Source organism: Idiotropiscis lumnitzeri, chromosome 4 (genome assembly GCF_059441095.1).
Source record: "Idiotropiscis lumnitzeri isolate Australia: NSW breed Sydney's pygmy pipehorse chromosome 4, RoL_Ilum_1.0, whole genome shotgun sequence".
Classification (NCBI taxonomy): Eukaryota; Metazoa; Chordata; class Actinopteri; order Syngnathiformes; family Syngnathidae; genus Idiotropiscis; species Idiotropiscis lumnitzeri.
In genome coordinates this window covers 22846460-22859138 of record NC_142394.1, presented here as the reverse complement: position 1 = coordinate 22859138, position 12679 = coordinate 22846460, and the positions used below count along the sequence as shown (strand labels likewise).

Here is a 12679-nt window from a genome sequence, read left to right as displayed (position 1 = left end):
ATGAAGCTCATTCGTGGGTGTTTTTGTCTACAATGCCATATTTTGGTATTGACCCTTATGGACTGTTGGGGTCACGTTGGACCTGTTGTTGCGCAAGAAAGCAATAAATGTTTTTCTTTCACTCTGAAATTTGATGGAATTTACGAAAATGACCGAATCTCCTAACTGTGAAATTGCACAAGCAATAAATTTGCATGTGTGTTTTTTTTTTTTTTTCAAATTGGATTGCAGTAACAACGTTCAAGAGGGAGCTCGAAACACATTGACACAACAGGGATCAGATTGGAATCAAATCTAGTTTGACTTTCTAACAATCAGGAGCAAATCAAATCTTTTTTGACATACCGGGAATAGAACCCCATTTAAATCTGGTTTGGATCCGATTTGAATCAAATCTGGTTTGACATGACAGGATCAGATCCAAATCAAATCTGATTTGACATTTTAGGTTCAGATGCCGACCAAAAATCAGCTGCAAGGCGTTCTCCAGGTGCCCACATCCCATGCATGCCCTACGACCTCATCCGCAAGGGGAGAGCTTGCATCCTCCCCCCGGGTAGATGTCTGGAGCAACCGCCCCCTGGCCACCTCATCCTCACACCCCCTGAAGCCCCGCTCACCTCAGCCCCACAATATTGATGGGGCTGCTATTCTAATATTCTTTTGAGATGATGATGATTATAATCCATTCAATTGATTTTCAGAATGATTCAAAGGGATTTTCCCACAATAGTGTCAAATTGATCTGCCTGCGCCTCGATCAAACACACCAAAATTTTGTTACATCACGTGCGCTGCGTAATAGACCTACATTTTTGTCTATTTCTTGTAACCAAATTTGCATATGCACTGGGAGTGAGGCAGGTGAGGCGTAGCACATCTACTAAATACGCAAACACGCCGAACTAGCCCTTTATTACCCTTTGCACGAAAATGACGAGGTGGCTCATTGCTTTCGGCGACCAAATTGTCGGATGAGTCAGGGGCAAGACAAGTCGGTGCGTCAAAACGGCTAAATCACTTATTCTTCAGAGGACTTATTGAGACAATATTCCTGTGTGGATGATCTCCCAAAAATTTCAGGAACATATTTAGGCCCAAAACTCCAGGAAAGAAGTGGTACCGGCAGTACTCATCGAGTTCAACCTTCCTAGTTAGAATTCTGAATTCAGGTCACATCGTTCACAGAGTCAGAATTGCACAAAACAAAAAAAAGTCATCCCAATCCAGGCACACGTTATCAAGTTATTTTCACATTTGCAAAAAAAAAAGAAAAAAAAAGTTGAAACATCTTAATCAATTTGGATCCCAAACAAAACCAATCAAACTGTTCACCACGCCAAAGCCGCAAGTAAAGCGCTTTTTGAGTCATGCCGGTTACAAACAAGAACCAAAACGCTTCATGAAAAGCTGGGCCGATGGGAACTGTTCCCCTGGCGGAGGTAATGATGACTCATTTTCTGTCATTATTTATAATTATTTTCTCTGGGGAGAGAAAATACGTGAGAAAGGCGTGTGCGCGTGTGTTTGTGAGGCCGGACTGGACGGGATGGGACAGGACAGCACCTCGCTGTTGACTGAATGTTCTGGCAATGAGGCCATCCTAGTTCGGCCCCCCTCTTTGCTGTACCCCCTCTCGCCCCTGAGTACCCAGAGGGCCTCTCTCTCTCTCTCTCTCTCTCTCTCTGGTGCCCACTCAGCAAGTGCAGGCATATCCCACTTCCATCTGCCTATGACCTCACAGGCCCTGTTTGTTTAACCCCCTCTCTCCAAAAACGAACCTAATTATAGCCTGTGCACATCATGGATTCAGCAGATTCCCCCTGCCGCACTCCATCGTCAGCATGCAGGGGTTCACAAACCTTTGGGCTCCAGACAGCACTAAGTGCAAAGTTAGGTTTTTCAAGAAAATATGTTGAAAAGTTGAGATGAAAAAGTGTGTTTTTGGGGGAGGATAAAATATTTAAAAAGTGTTTTAATTGTTGGATTAAGAAAAATTCAACAACAAAAAATATGACTCATTTTTTTTAAAGAATAAAGTCCACCCATCCATTACCTGAGCCGCTTCTCCTCACGTGGGTGGCGGGCGTGCTAGAGCTTATCCCAGCCGTCTTCGGGGTGTAGGCGGGTTACACCCTGAATTGGTTGCCAGCCAATCACAGACGAATAAAGTCGGAATTTTGTTTGAGTAACGTTTTATTTCTTTTTTTTATTGATTTGTTGTCATATGTTTTTTTTTTTTTACTTTAATATCATTCCAGACTGTAATTTTTTTTCATTTAAAAAAAACTCATAATCTTTGGAGGAGTAATATATTTTATTGGGGTCAAACGTAACGTTATGAGAACATTTCAATATGACTTTATATAAAAGTCGTATAACACGTGAATTGAAAAAAAAAATAAAAATTTATTCGTGTAATATTTCCCAAACAGTCGAAAAACAACTTCATTCATAAAAAAACAGGAGTTGTATTTTTCAAGAAAAAAACTATAAGCTTTACAAGCAAAAACTGGTATTTTGTCTGTAATTTTACAAGATAAAGATGTATCATAATGTCAAAGTCAATGTTTGACACGAGAAGAAAGTTATATTTTAATAAGTAAATTAAAAAAAATAAATAACACAGTATTCTAGAAGCTTTACAGCTTTTATATTGGGAAGGTGACTTTTTTTCTGAAATAATTAGGAGTCATTTTTTTTAAGAAAAGTTGTAGAGGATTTGAATCCATCATGTAATATTTATCATAATAAAGACAAAGTTTGATGAGAGAAGAAAGTCATATTTTAGGCAGTGTTTTGAAAAAATGATGCAATAAAATGTGTTTGTTGATTATTTTACGGACCCTCAATGTATGTTTCTGGGACGCCTCGTGTGTCCTGGACCTTATTTTGAGCACCACTGGCCTACATACATGCGCCACCTCCTCTCTCTCATCTTATGTCACGACATGCCCCGACATCTTCCCCTCCTCCTTGTTCTGCGTCACCGTGATGAGTGGAAAAAGTCATTAGAGATTGGCAGCAGGCGTTTCGACGACGTTTGTCCTGATGACGTCACGAAAGCCGCCTGCTCGACCGGCCGGGCCGCTCTTTGCCGCAGGGACGCACCTTTTGCAACGTACACGCCCTCCTTTGCGTAATCTTTAATGTGGGATCTCCTGCCGCTGACTTCACGATCGCAAAGAAATGGCTGACTGCCTTTGGGGAATCAGACTGGCTGTCTTCAGAACTCGGTTAGAACGCTTTAGAATTTTTTATTTTTTACGAAGTTGCAATTTTGTTTTGACCCCTTTTTTTCCGCAAAATTAAGTTTGTTTTGATTTTTTTTTTAAATCAAGTTTGTTAGTTTTTATTAGTTTTAATTTTTAGAAACTGCTGCATATTAGTTTATTTTTTAATAGTTTTAGTGTTAGTTTTAATTTTTAAAATTTTATGGAGTGCAAAATAAAAAATGAACAGGTCACTAAAAATTGTGTAATAAAGTAAAGTACAGTACAAATACGTTAAACCCGGCGGGAATGTCCTTTTTGTTCTGAAATATTTTGTGTATTTTAGCCAACAGAGGGGAAAACCTCAACTGGCAGTGACATAAACAACTTGAATCGCAACGCGACAAGTGGCTGACATCTTCATGGAGTTTTCTAAAGAAGCATGGAATGAGTGCTTACATAATATTACATCAATAAATTCACTCAATAAACAATTTACTGCGGAGGAACATGACCTATTCTAGTGCTCTCACTGCTCTTACGTTTGCACTCGTTAACGTCAGGTTTGAAGGAAAAGTGTTTTAAACATGTTCATTTTAACCCATTGGCAACTCAGAATTTTGGTCATGGGATATTTTTAACCAACATTTATTTGTCAGCCAGTCGGAGGGAAAGGCTTCGGAAAAATAAGGATTGAGGAGAACGTCAAGGAATAATGAATTTGCACTGTTTTTCTCAAATGTGAAGGTGGGCGATATTACAAAAAAAAATATTCCCCTAAATTTCCCATTTTTTTTCCAAACCCAAAAACTAAATTCATCTGAGTTTCGAAATTTTCGATGTTCCAACCCGACGCAACATTTTTAGGAAACCTGATCATCTTGTTGAAGCAAGCACTCTTTTTTTGGAGAACTGTGCAAGCAAAAGTTAGAACTAAGGAATACTTTTCAAAAGTACTCCGATTATAACAACTAATGCACTACTACTGTGTGTGTGAGAGGATTAAAAATGTTAAAAATGTCTTTTGCGCGATCTTTCTCAATTGTATTTTTCACTTATGGTGAGTAGGTCTGCACAGGACGGTCGCCCCGGCGATAAACGGAGCTCGACTGAATCGTGATTAGGGAACGAGTGAGTGATTGCATACACAGCCTCCGTATTGATCTGCTGTGGCTGGGATCTCCAGGAGGGCCCTTAGAGCCCAGCCCGCAGGGGCCTGGAGCGGCCCGTCCGCCTCAGCCTCTGGCCTGGCCCTGAGTCGTCGGGACTTGCGCGCTACCAAGATTGACAGCAGTGAGCAGTGTGTGCGGGGGTCGGGGTGGGGGTTAATCTCCCTGAACTGGGGCAGATGTTGTTAACAAGCTCCTCTCAGGTCGACTCCCTGCGTGGGAAAATGGCATCAAATCCTCCTGGGGTCAGCGCTTTCGGGCTGACCCACTGAGAGCCGTCCTTCCCCACAAACGGACGCTCCCAGGAAGCGGACCACGACGAGCCATCTTCGTCCCTTTTTTTTTTTTTTTTTTCAACTGCAACCAGTGCAGTCAACACCCATGCACAGACTTTTGCCTTTTGCACCAGGTGTCATTAACGATAGCTGCGGTTGAATCGCCGTACCTTACACAACCGCAAGGAATGCCGAATGGGAAGCGCTTCAAAGGCCAAAGCGCCGCCGCTTGACAAGACGCATCCGCCCAGCAGCGACTTTCTTTGCTTGTTTGTCGCTGGGAAGAAAACAAGATCAAACCAAGGCCTCCCATAAACCAAACCCGGCGGCTCTCGGGCCTGAGAGTTTGAAGTGAAAACTTGGATTCCATTTTGAAAGAAATCGACTCGGCAGTTTATGCGCGTTGGAAATATCAATTCAGGTCCATAAAAATTGGAACATGAAACATTTCCAAGATGTGCTTTCACTGCAGACTTTCAGCTTTAAGTTAACATTTTACAAACTCACCAGGTGAACGCCGCCTCCCACTTTTGAAAGGACCAAAAAGTAATGAGACAAATTAACAATCATATAAATCAGACTTACAATTTTGAATACTTGGTAATTGCAAATTTGTTTCGGTCAATTACACCTTGAAGTTTGGAACGCATCAACGTCACCTGTTTAATGCTCCGCCCCAAAGGTTTTTGGTTCCTTCTTCGAGTGAAATGCATGCTCAGTTGGATTCAGGTCAGGTGATTGACATGGTCGTTGCATAACATTCCACGTCATTGCTTTCGCAATATCCTTTGAAATATTGTCCATCTGCACTGTGAATCGCTTTCCACTGAGTTGTGAAGCATTTGGCTCAACATGAGCAAACATCATGAGTGTCGCAAGCACTTCAGAATTCATCCTGCTGCTTTTGTCGGCAGTCACATCATCAAAAAATACAAGCGAACCACTTTCATTGGCTATCTTATATGCGCGGAACAGCTGAGCGGCCAAACGTCCCATTACTTTTGCTCCCTTATATCGTGGGACGTTTTGAAATAAAGTGTTGTAATTCCTAATCATCATATCATTTCAAATCCATTGTGGAGGTGTTTTAGAGGCAAAAAAGATGTCGCAATATTTCTGAACCTGACTACTGTAGATCAGGGGTGGGCAAACTTTTTGATTGGCGGGCCACAATGGGTTCTAAAACTTGACAGAGGTGCCGGACCAGGAGCAGATGGATGGAGTGTTTTGGTAACCTCACCTCATCGGAGAAAAAAAAACATGATTAATTTTAAATGAAAATGAACAAAAGCATTCCAACAAAATATCTGTCTTTGATGCACCGCAATATTTATGAAAAAAAAAAAAAAACATTAACAAGGTTTATTCATTTAATTTTTTTCACATTCGGCGGGCCAGATTCAAATGTTTAACGGGCCGCATCTGGCCCCCGGGCCGTAGTTTGCCCACACCTGCTGTCGAAGTTCTCCATTCAGAAATCAAAAATGCAGTTCGCCAAAGAATAATCTCTCTGGGATTTTCTTTCATGATCTGCTTGGAAAACATTTGAGGTTGACAATCAACAGCGCGGTCCATGCGTGCCAATAATCAGACGACAAGAGAAATAAGTACACAAACGGACATTTCCCCCCCCCCCCGTCTGTCATTAAAAGTCAATTAAAATTTTAATACTCGCGATGTATGCTTTAGCTGTGGCCGGGTTGGCGTACAATACAAAGTCAACACGGCTGCATCGGGTGTGATCCCGACCTCGATGCTTAGGTCATCTATTAACCTTTCTGCCCGTCAAGCTGTGTTTACTCTTTGCCAGAAGCGTGCGAGAAGTGGCTAATATGAACGTAATAAGGCTCGCTGACTCTTTTGTCCCTTTGCAAACAAACAGTATACTAATCACACAAACCGCTCAAAGCAAAGTGGGTGACGTTTTGTTCTTTTTTTTTTTTTTTCTCTTTGCAGAATGTTTGACTGATTTCTTCAAGGGCTTTTTTTTTATCTGCATGCACACGATACAGGTATTTTTTTTAATTTTTTTTTACTCTTCAAAACTCTCTTGAGAGAGAAATCTTACAAGAACACGTGACAACGCAACAGTTGGCACTATATCCCTTTTTGGATTTCAGCCAGTGTGAAACCAGAAAGTTAATTCCGGTTAAATGCATGACTGCAAATTGAGGAAATTCTGTGTTTGTGTGCGTGCATCACGAAATACAAAGTTCACACCACAGCATGTTTCACTTTAAGCGACCAAAAGAGGCAAACAAGGTCAACATTTGCTCGAGTTATACAAAATGTTAGTCACCTAAAATCAAAATGTTACAAAAAAAAAAATAGTTCAAAGAAGATTGCCCATCCGCTCGGTGAAGCATCACTTTACATTTTGGCTGAATATGAGCAGATAATCAGATTGTCCAAAAATGTTCAAAATTCACCATGCTTCTTTCGTCAGCAGTCACGCCATCAAGAAATACAAGGAAACCAGTTTCACTGGCAGCCAGAGTTGGAATTCCGACACCTTTCACCTCATTTGGAATCAAATCCCCTCAAATTAAAGCTTCACATCTTACCCATCGCCTTCCGAATTCACTGCATTGGTGTTTCCCACCAAATAGATCAGAAATGCAGAAATTTATGGACTTTATAATATGTAACTTTTCTAATTGGATTGAATTCATTTAAGCGTTAGGACTCTTGGGTGGTCATTTAGGGATATCTGATATTTGGCACTTTGCTAACTTTGATCGGAAAGGGAGGACAAATGTTCCTATTCGGCCTGATTACGGGAATGTGTGTATCATAAATGAGGGTTAAGACTTGCTCATGTTGTATGCTGCAATTCACTTCATTGTGCTCCTCTTTCTCGGGGCAACATTTTTAAGTCATGCAGACACAACCAAAGAAGAAGAAGAAAAATTCCATGACTGTAAGACGCTGTAATATTTTTTCATAGAGGATACAGAATGTAGCCCGTGAGTATTGTTTTATTTTTTGTCTTCATTCGTTCTTTAATGGGTTCTAAAACCACAACAATTGATGCATTGTTAGCATGTCAATGACATTTTTTTTCTTGTGTTCGCATTTAGCTAGCGGGCTGTTTGTGTAATTTTCCTTGACGTGTGTGAATGTAAATGCACATTCCTCCATAGTTGTGGGACGAGTGAATTTGATCTTATCTTATCTTGAACTTCGTGAAAATACTCGCGAGTCGGGTCGCTCGTATCTCAAGGCACCCGTGCGCTTGCCTTCGAGCGTGAAGCCGCTCGCCACAAACGGGCACAAGTGGACCGAGAGAAGGCCTTCCGATGAATCTGCGAGTGCATTAAGGAGAGTCGAGTGTGTAAAAAGTGTGTGTGCCGCAGATGGTGCTTTTCTGTGGCGCACATTAACTTTGTCTAGGAACACTGGAGCATGCAGCCTTGTCTTGAACTCGACTTCTTCTGACCCCACTTGTGACCCGTCTTGGAAGGCGGCAGGAAATGGGGACACGCGTGTACGTGCGCACACGAGCATGTACGCCTTGGGACAGTGCGCCGAGTGGCCGCACGGCTCCGGAGAGGGAGTGGGGGGTGGAGGTTTTGTGGGGGGGGGGGGGGGGGGGCAGATTAGGCCTCTCATCTAGGACACAGCTATCGATCAGCGTTCGTGGAGGACAGTGAGAGGGAATGGGGATTGACAGACACACAATGGAAGGAGCCCTCCGATCGTATTGCTATTGTCGGGGGGGGGGGGTGGGGGGGCTACACGCGTGACTGTGGCCAACTTGTAAATGCGAATACATTTGTTTTCTAAAATGGATAGCTGGGCCAAGTCGTTGCTAGATACAAAAATAATGATAATAATAATAATTTTAAAAAAAATTGTAAAAATGAAAGTAAATTTTTCTAGGAAATAAATCATTCTCATTTTTAATTTTATGGTTATAATGAATTGAGTAATGAGTCATCAACAAATGATTCAATAAAATAAGTGTTTTATTGATATGGAAAAATGTTCATTTATTGATCGTCACTAATTGACAATACATAAATGAACCAAGTACTGCATTAATTCAATTTTAAAAATGGAATCATAATATAAAGTAGTGGAATCCTTATATCTCAAAATCGCTTTTCATTCTATGTAATTAATTATTTAATAAAAGTCTGTTTTTAAATGCTCCATGTATATGAATATTGATGATTTTACCATCCATCCATCGTTTTTTCTGCTATATAAATAGATTTTTTTTATGAAAAACGTCAATTATGTAAAATTGTGCATTTTAGGAAAAAAACATTTTATTAGTAGAATTAATTCAATAATAAGTAATGAACTACATATTCAAAGGTGAAAAAAAACTAGCTAAATTGAAAGTGGAATAGTAGTGCAATTTTTTTTTTTTTACTTTTACCTTTATCATTCGGGCTAACCATGCTTATCACTCGCTAAACAAAACAAAAATGGAACGACCTGTACTGTAGTTAACTAAACCACAGAGTGAAAATATTAGCCACAGGTCTCAGTGGGACGTGAATTCATCATGTAAAACAAATAGCTTTGTGACATCTAAAAGTGAGCTTGATCAACTTTGTACCGGCTCTCGTTCCATTGCGCAAGCGCTCCTTATGTTTGTGAGCGCGTGAGGTTTATATTGTGTAGTCGAGTGTAACCCTGGGAACCTTTCTTTTTTTTTTTTTAGGTGGGAGGGGTCATTGTTGGGGGTGTTGAACACACTCAGCTGCTGACTGACTGTGTCACTTATTGATTAGTTGCCATGGAGAGTTAGTCGGGCCATCTCTCTTGGAGGAGGTGTGGCCCGCAGGGAAGCCTCAGAAGCTTCAGGAGGAGGATTCGCCACAGCTTTTCCACACACACACACACACACACACACACACACACACACATATATATATATATATATATATATATATATATATATATATATATATATATATATATATATAAAATGCTAAAACTGATACTAAACCGAATAAAAAAGTATTCTTTGGTAAGATATAAAAGTGACCACAAAATATATTTTACTTGAAGTAAACTAAAAACACAAAAAACTGATGACAATTTTATAAACAGCCTGCAGGTAGCAACAATATTTTCCGCTTAATTCCGACCGTTTTAACGTTTTTCTAAATTAGAGGCATTTTATTTTATGTAACTCATCCTCGTTAGAGACTTTCTTTAGTTTAGTTGAGTTAATTTAGTTATGTTCGACCGGTCTTATCTAAATTGAGGTTAGTTCACTGAGTTAACGCTTTGTTTTTCTCTTATTTTAAGTGAAAGAATTCATTGTGTCATTGAAAACCCAAAATGCAGTGTAACAAACCACAGCAATGTCAATTGTGATGTCCATCCATTCATTATCCAAGCCTATCCCAGTCATCTTCCGACAGTAGGCGGGGTACACTTTGAATTGGGTGCCAACCAATCGCAGGGCACACAAAGACAAACAACACAATCACACCTTGGGACAATTTGGAGTGTTCTATCAATCTACCATGCATGTTTTTGGAACGTGGGAGGATACCAGAATACCCGGAGAAAACCCACGCAGGCACGGAGAGAACATGCAAACTCCACACAGGAAGGCCGAAGCGGGAATTGAATCCAAGAACATTCACTGTGAAGCGATTGTGCCAACCAGTCGTCCACCGTGCTGCCCTCAATTGTGATATTAAAATACGGAATGAGTCCCAATAACATATCTATCCCTCTTACTCTCTCTGGCAGAAAGTTCACCGATGAGTCCATTCTTGTGCGGCAGCAGAGGAATTTGGTCTTTAGAAGCAAAGTTTGCAGTTTTGGCTTACCTAATTGAATTCCACGCAAAGTCCTCTTAGATCCCAAAATTTCAATGGGAAGGAAAGTAAGAAAGATTTTAAATTAAAAAAAAAAAAAAGTGCCTTATCTTAACTTCATTTATATCATATTAACTCAACTCAACTAAAAGTATTTATAAAACACTTCAGGACAACCTGTGATGTCGACAGCTGAGACGAAAAAAAATGAAAACAATGGATACAACTCCAGTTTAGTTGGAGACCTTCTCCGCCTCATTTTCTTATTCATCCAGTAGAACTCAGTGCTGCCTGGCATGTTGTGGCGTAACCTGGTACTACACCCAAGCCACACAACTCTCATTTGGGAGTAGCCTCTTTTTTGAGAATGAAGACATTTTTGACATCTGATTTGTCCGTGCAACATTCTCTGGAAAAAAAGGCAACTTTTTCATTCCTATGGGATTGACTGGGTACATATGTTTAATTGGCGTTAGAATTATGTGTGTTTCTGCAAAAATATCTCCCCTGGACCTCAAAAGTTGAGAGCGTGCGCACTAGGCAGCGAGACTTAGCCGCAGCTTATCTGGCAAAAGCATCAATATTTATGCCCACTCCCGCGGGACTCATAATAAAAGGGATTGTCAACAAATTGTCCAAATTTATCGAGCTGTGAAATCCCCCTGGCGGCCCCCTCGGATTTGCCTACTCATGATCCCCTCTCATCTTGTGCTCTGTCATTGTTCCCGTCCAGTGCCGTGAAGAAGGTCTGCTTGGGGAGCAGTGGTGCTTTGGGTTTGGGGGGGGGGGGGGTATGGGGGGGGGGTGTTGGTGTCGGGCAGGGGGCCACCTGAGAGGGCGGCCGACTTTGCGCCTCAGGTGAATAATGAGATGGTTTGTAACGACGAGTCGACGAACGAGGCGTCATGCGAGGATCTGTTGTGGAAGCCCGCAGATAAAAGTCAATCAATAAATATACAGCTGCGCTTCTTGCTGTTTGCTCTCCTACGCTTATCTGCAAGACGCTATTGTGCCAATAATGGTTTTATCGCTTATGTTATCTCAACAAGAGAAGTGACAGAATTGTGGATGACTCAAATCCTCAAACCCGCTTTCGCTTTTGACATCCAAATGGAAATTGATGAAACTTGGCAGCGAAAAAAGTGTCTCAACTCGTTAAACTGCATTTTGGCATTTTTCATTTAAATGTGCAATCAAAACTCAGATCCAATTAAACCTGCTTTGCACCAGCACAGTTCATTGAGTCGCTTCTTTCCACACGGCTGCGGCCTTCTTGTGTGGAGTTTGGATGTTCTCCCCGTGCCTACGCGGGTGTTCTGGTCGTTCGTCTTTGTGTGCCCTGTGATTGGTTGGCAACCAGTTCAGGGTGTACCCCGCCTCCTGCCCGACGACAGCTGTAGGAAAAGTGTCACTCGAGTAGTATTGGGAGTTTCATTTCTTTCTTTTTTTTCACTCTGCACTACCGAAAGACATTTTGCATTGTAATTTTTCGGAATTTTAGGGTCTCGAGAGTCCGTGCCTGCAGACTACCCAAAAGGAAGATTTATTTTCAAGGTGCAGGCGTAGGTTAGCGCACTTTGCAATTCTGCCAGATATCTGCTGATGCAAACAAAGTTCTTACAAAGAGGGGAAGGAGGGCACTCAAAATGGTTTCATTCACGACTCCCCCAAAAAAAATATGGATAAATGAAATGGTGAAAAAGAATTTGATGCTATATTTGCACAATTTAGTACAACATGCTTCTGAGTCTTTGCACATGTTTTGTTCCTAAAAAAAAAGACTGTTTTACCAATTTCATCCCAAATTTTCAGCATTTTACAAACTCAATGATCATAAGAAGTTGCACCCTCAATCACTTTTCTCTATTTTTTGGATTTAAAAAAAAAAAAGAAAAAAAAAAAACGAAATTCTAATCCTTAAATTATTATTGTTAAAATCAATTCAAAGTCTTTATTTGTAGCTTGGCCTTGAATTCAACCTCATCGCCTTGAAATATCAACATAACTTGTAACACATTGAAATGGTGTCTTGATGCCCCCTCCCTACCCGGCCAAACCTTTGTAGGAGATACTCAGCAGAAAAGTGACGTGAGTTAAAATTCTAATCGCCTCGTCAGAGAAATGTAAAAACCTTCTCGGCTGAAAGAAAATGCGCACAAAGTTGTTAACCCGAAACTTGACGATGACGACGACGCGGCCCCTCCCTTACATCACACCTTGGCTGCATAAACATG

The 12679-nt window shown here is 41.0% G+C and overlaps 1 long non-coding RNA gene across 1 annotated transcript in view; it reads left to right on the top strand.

Annotated features, from left to right (window-relative positions):
• The window catches only part of LOC148338602 (uncharacterized), a 47622-nt gene that overhangs the window by 13049 nt on the left and 21894 nt on the right, over window positions 1–12679 (top strand). The window lies entirely within an intron of this gene.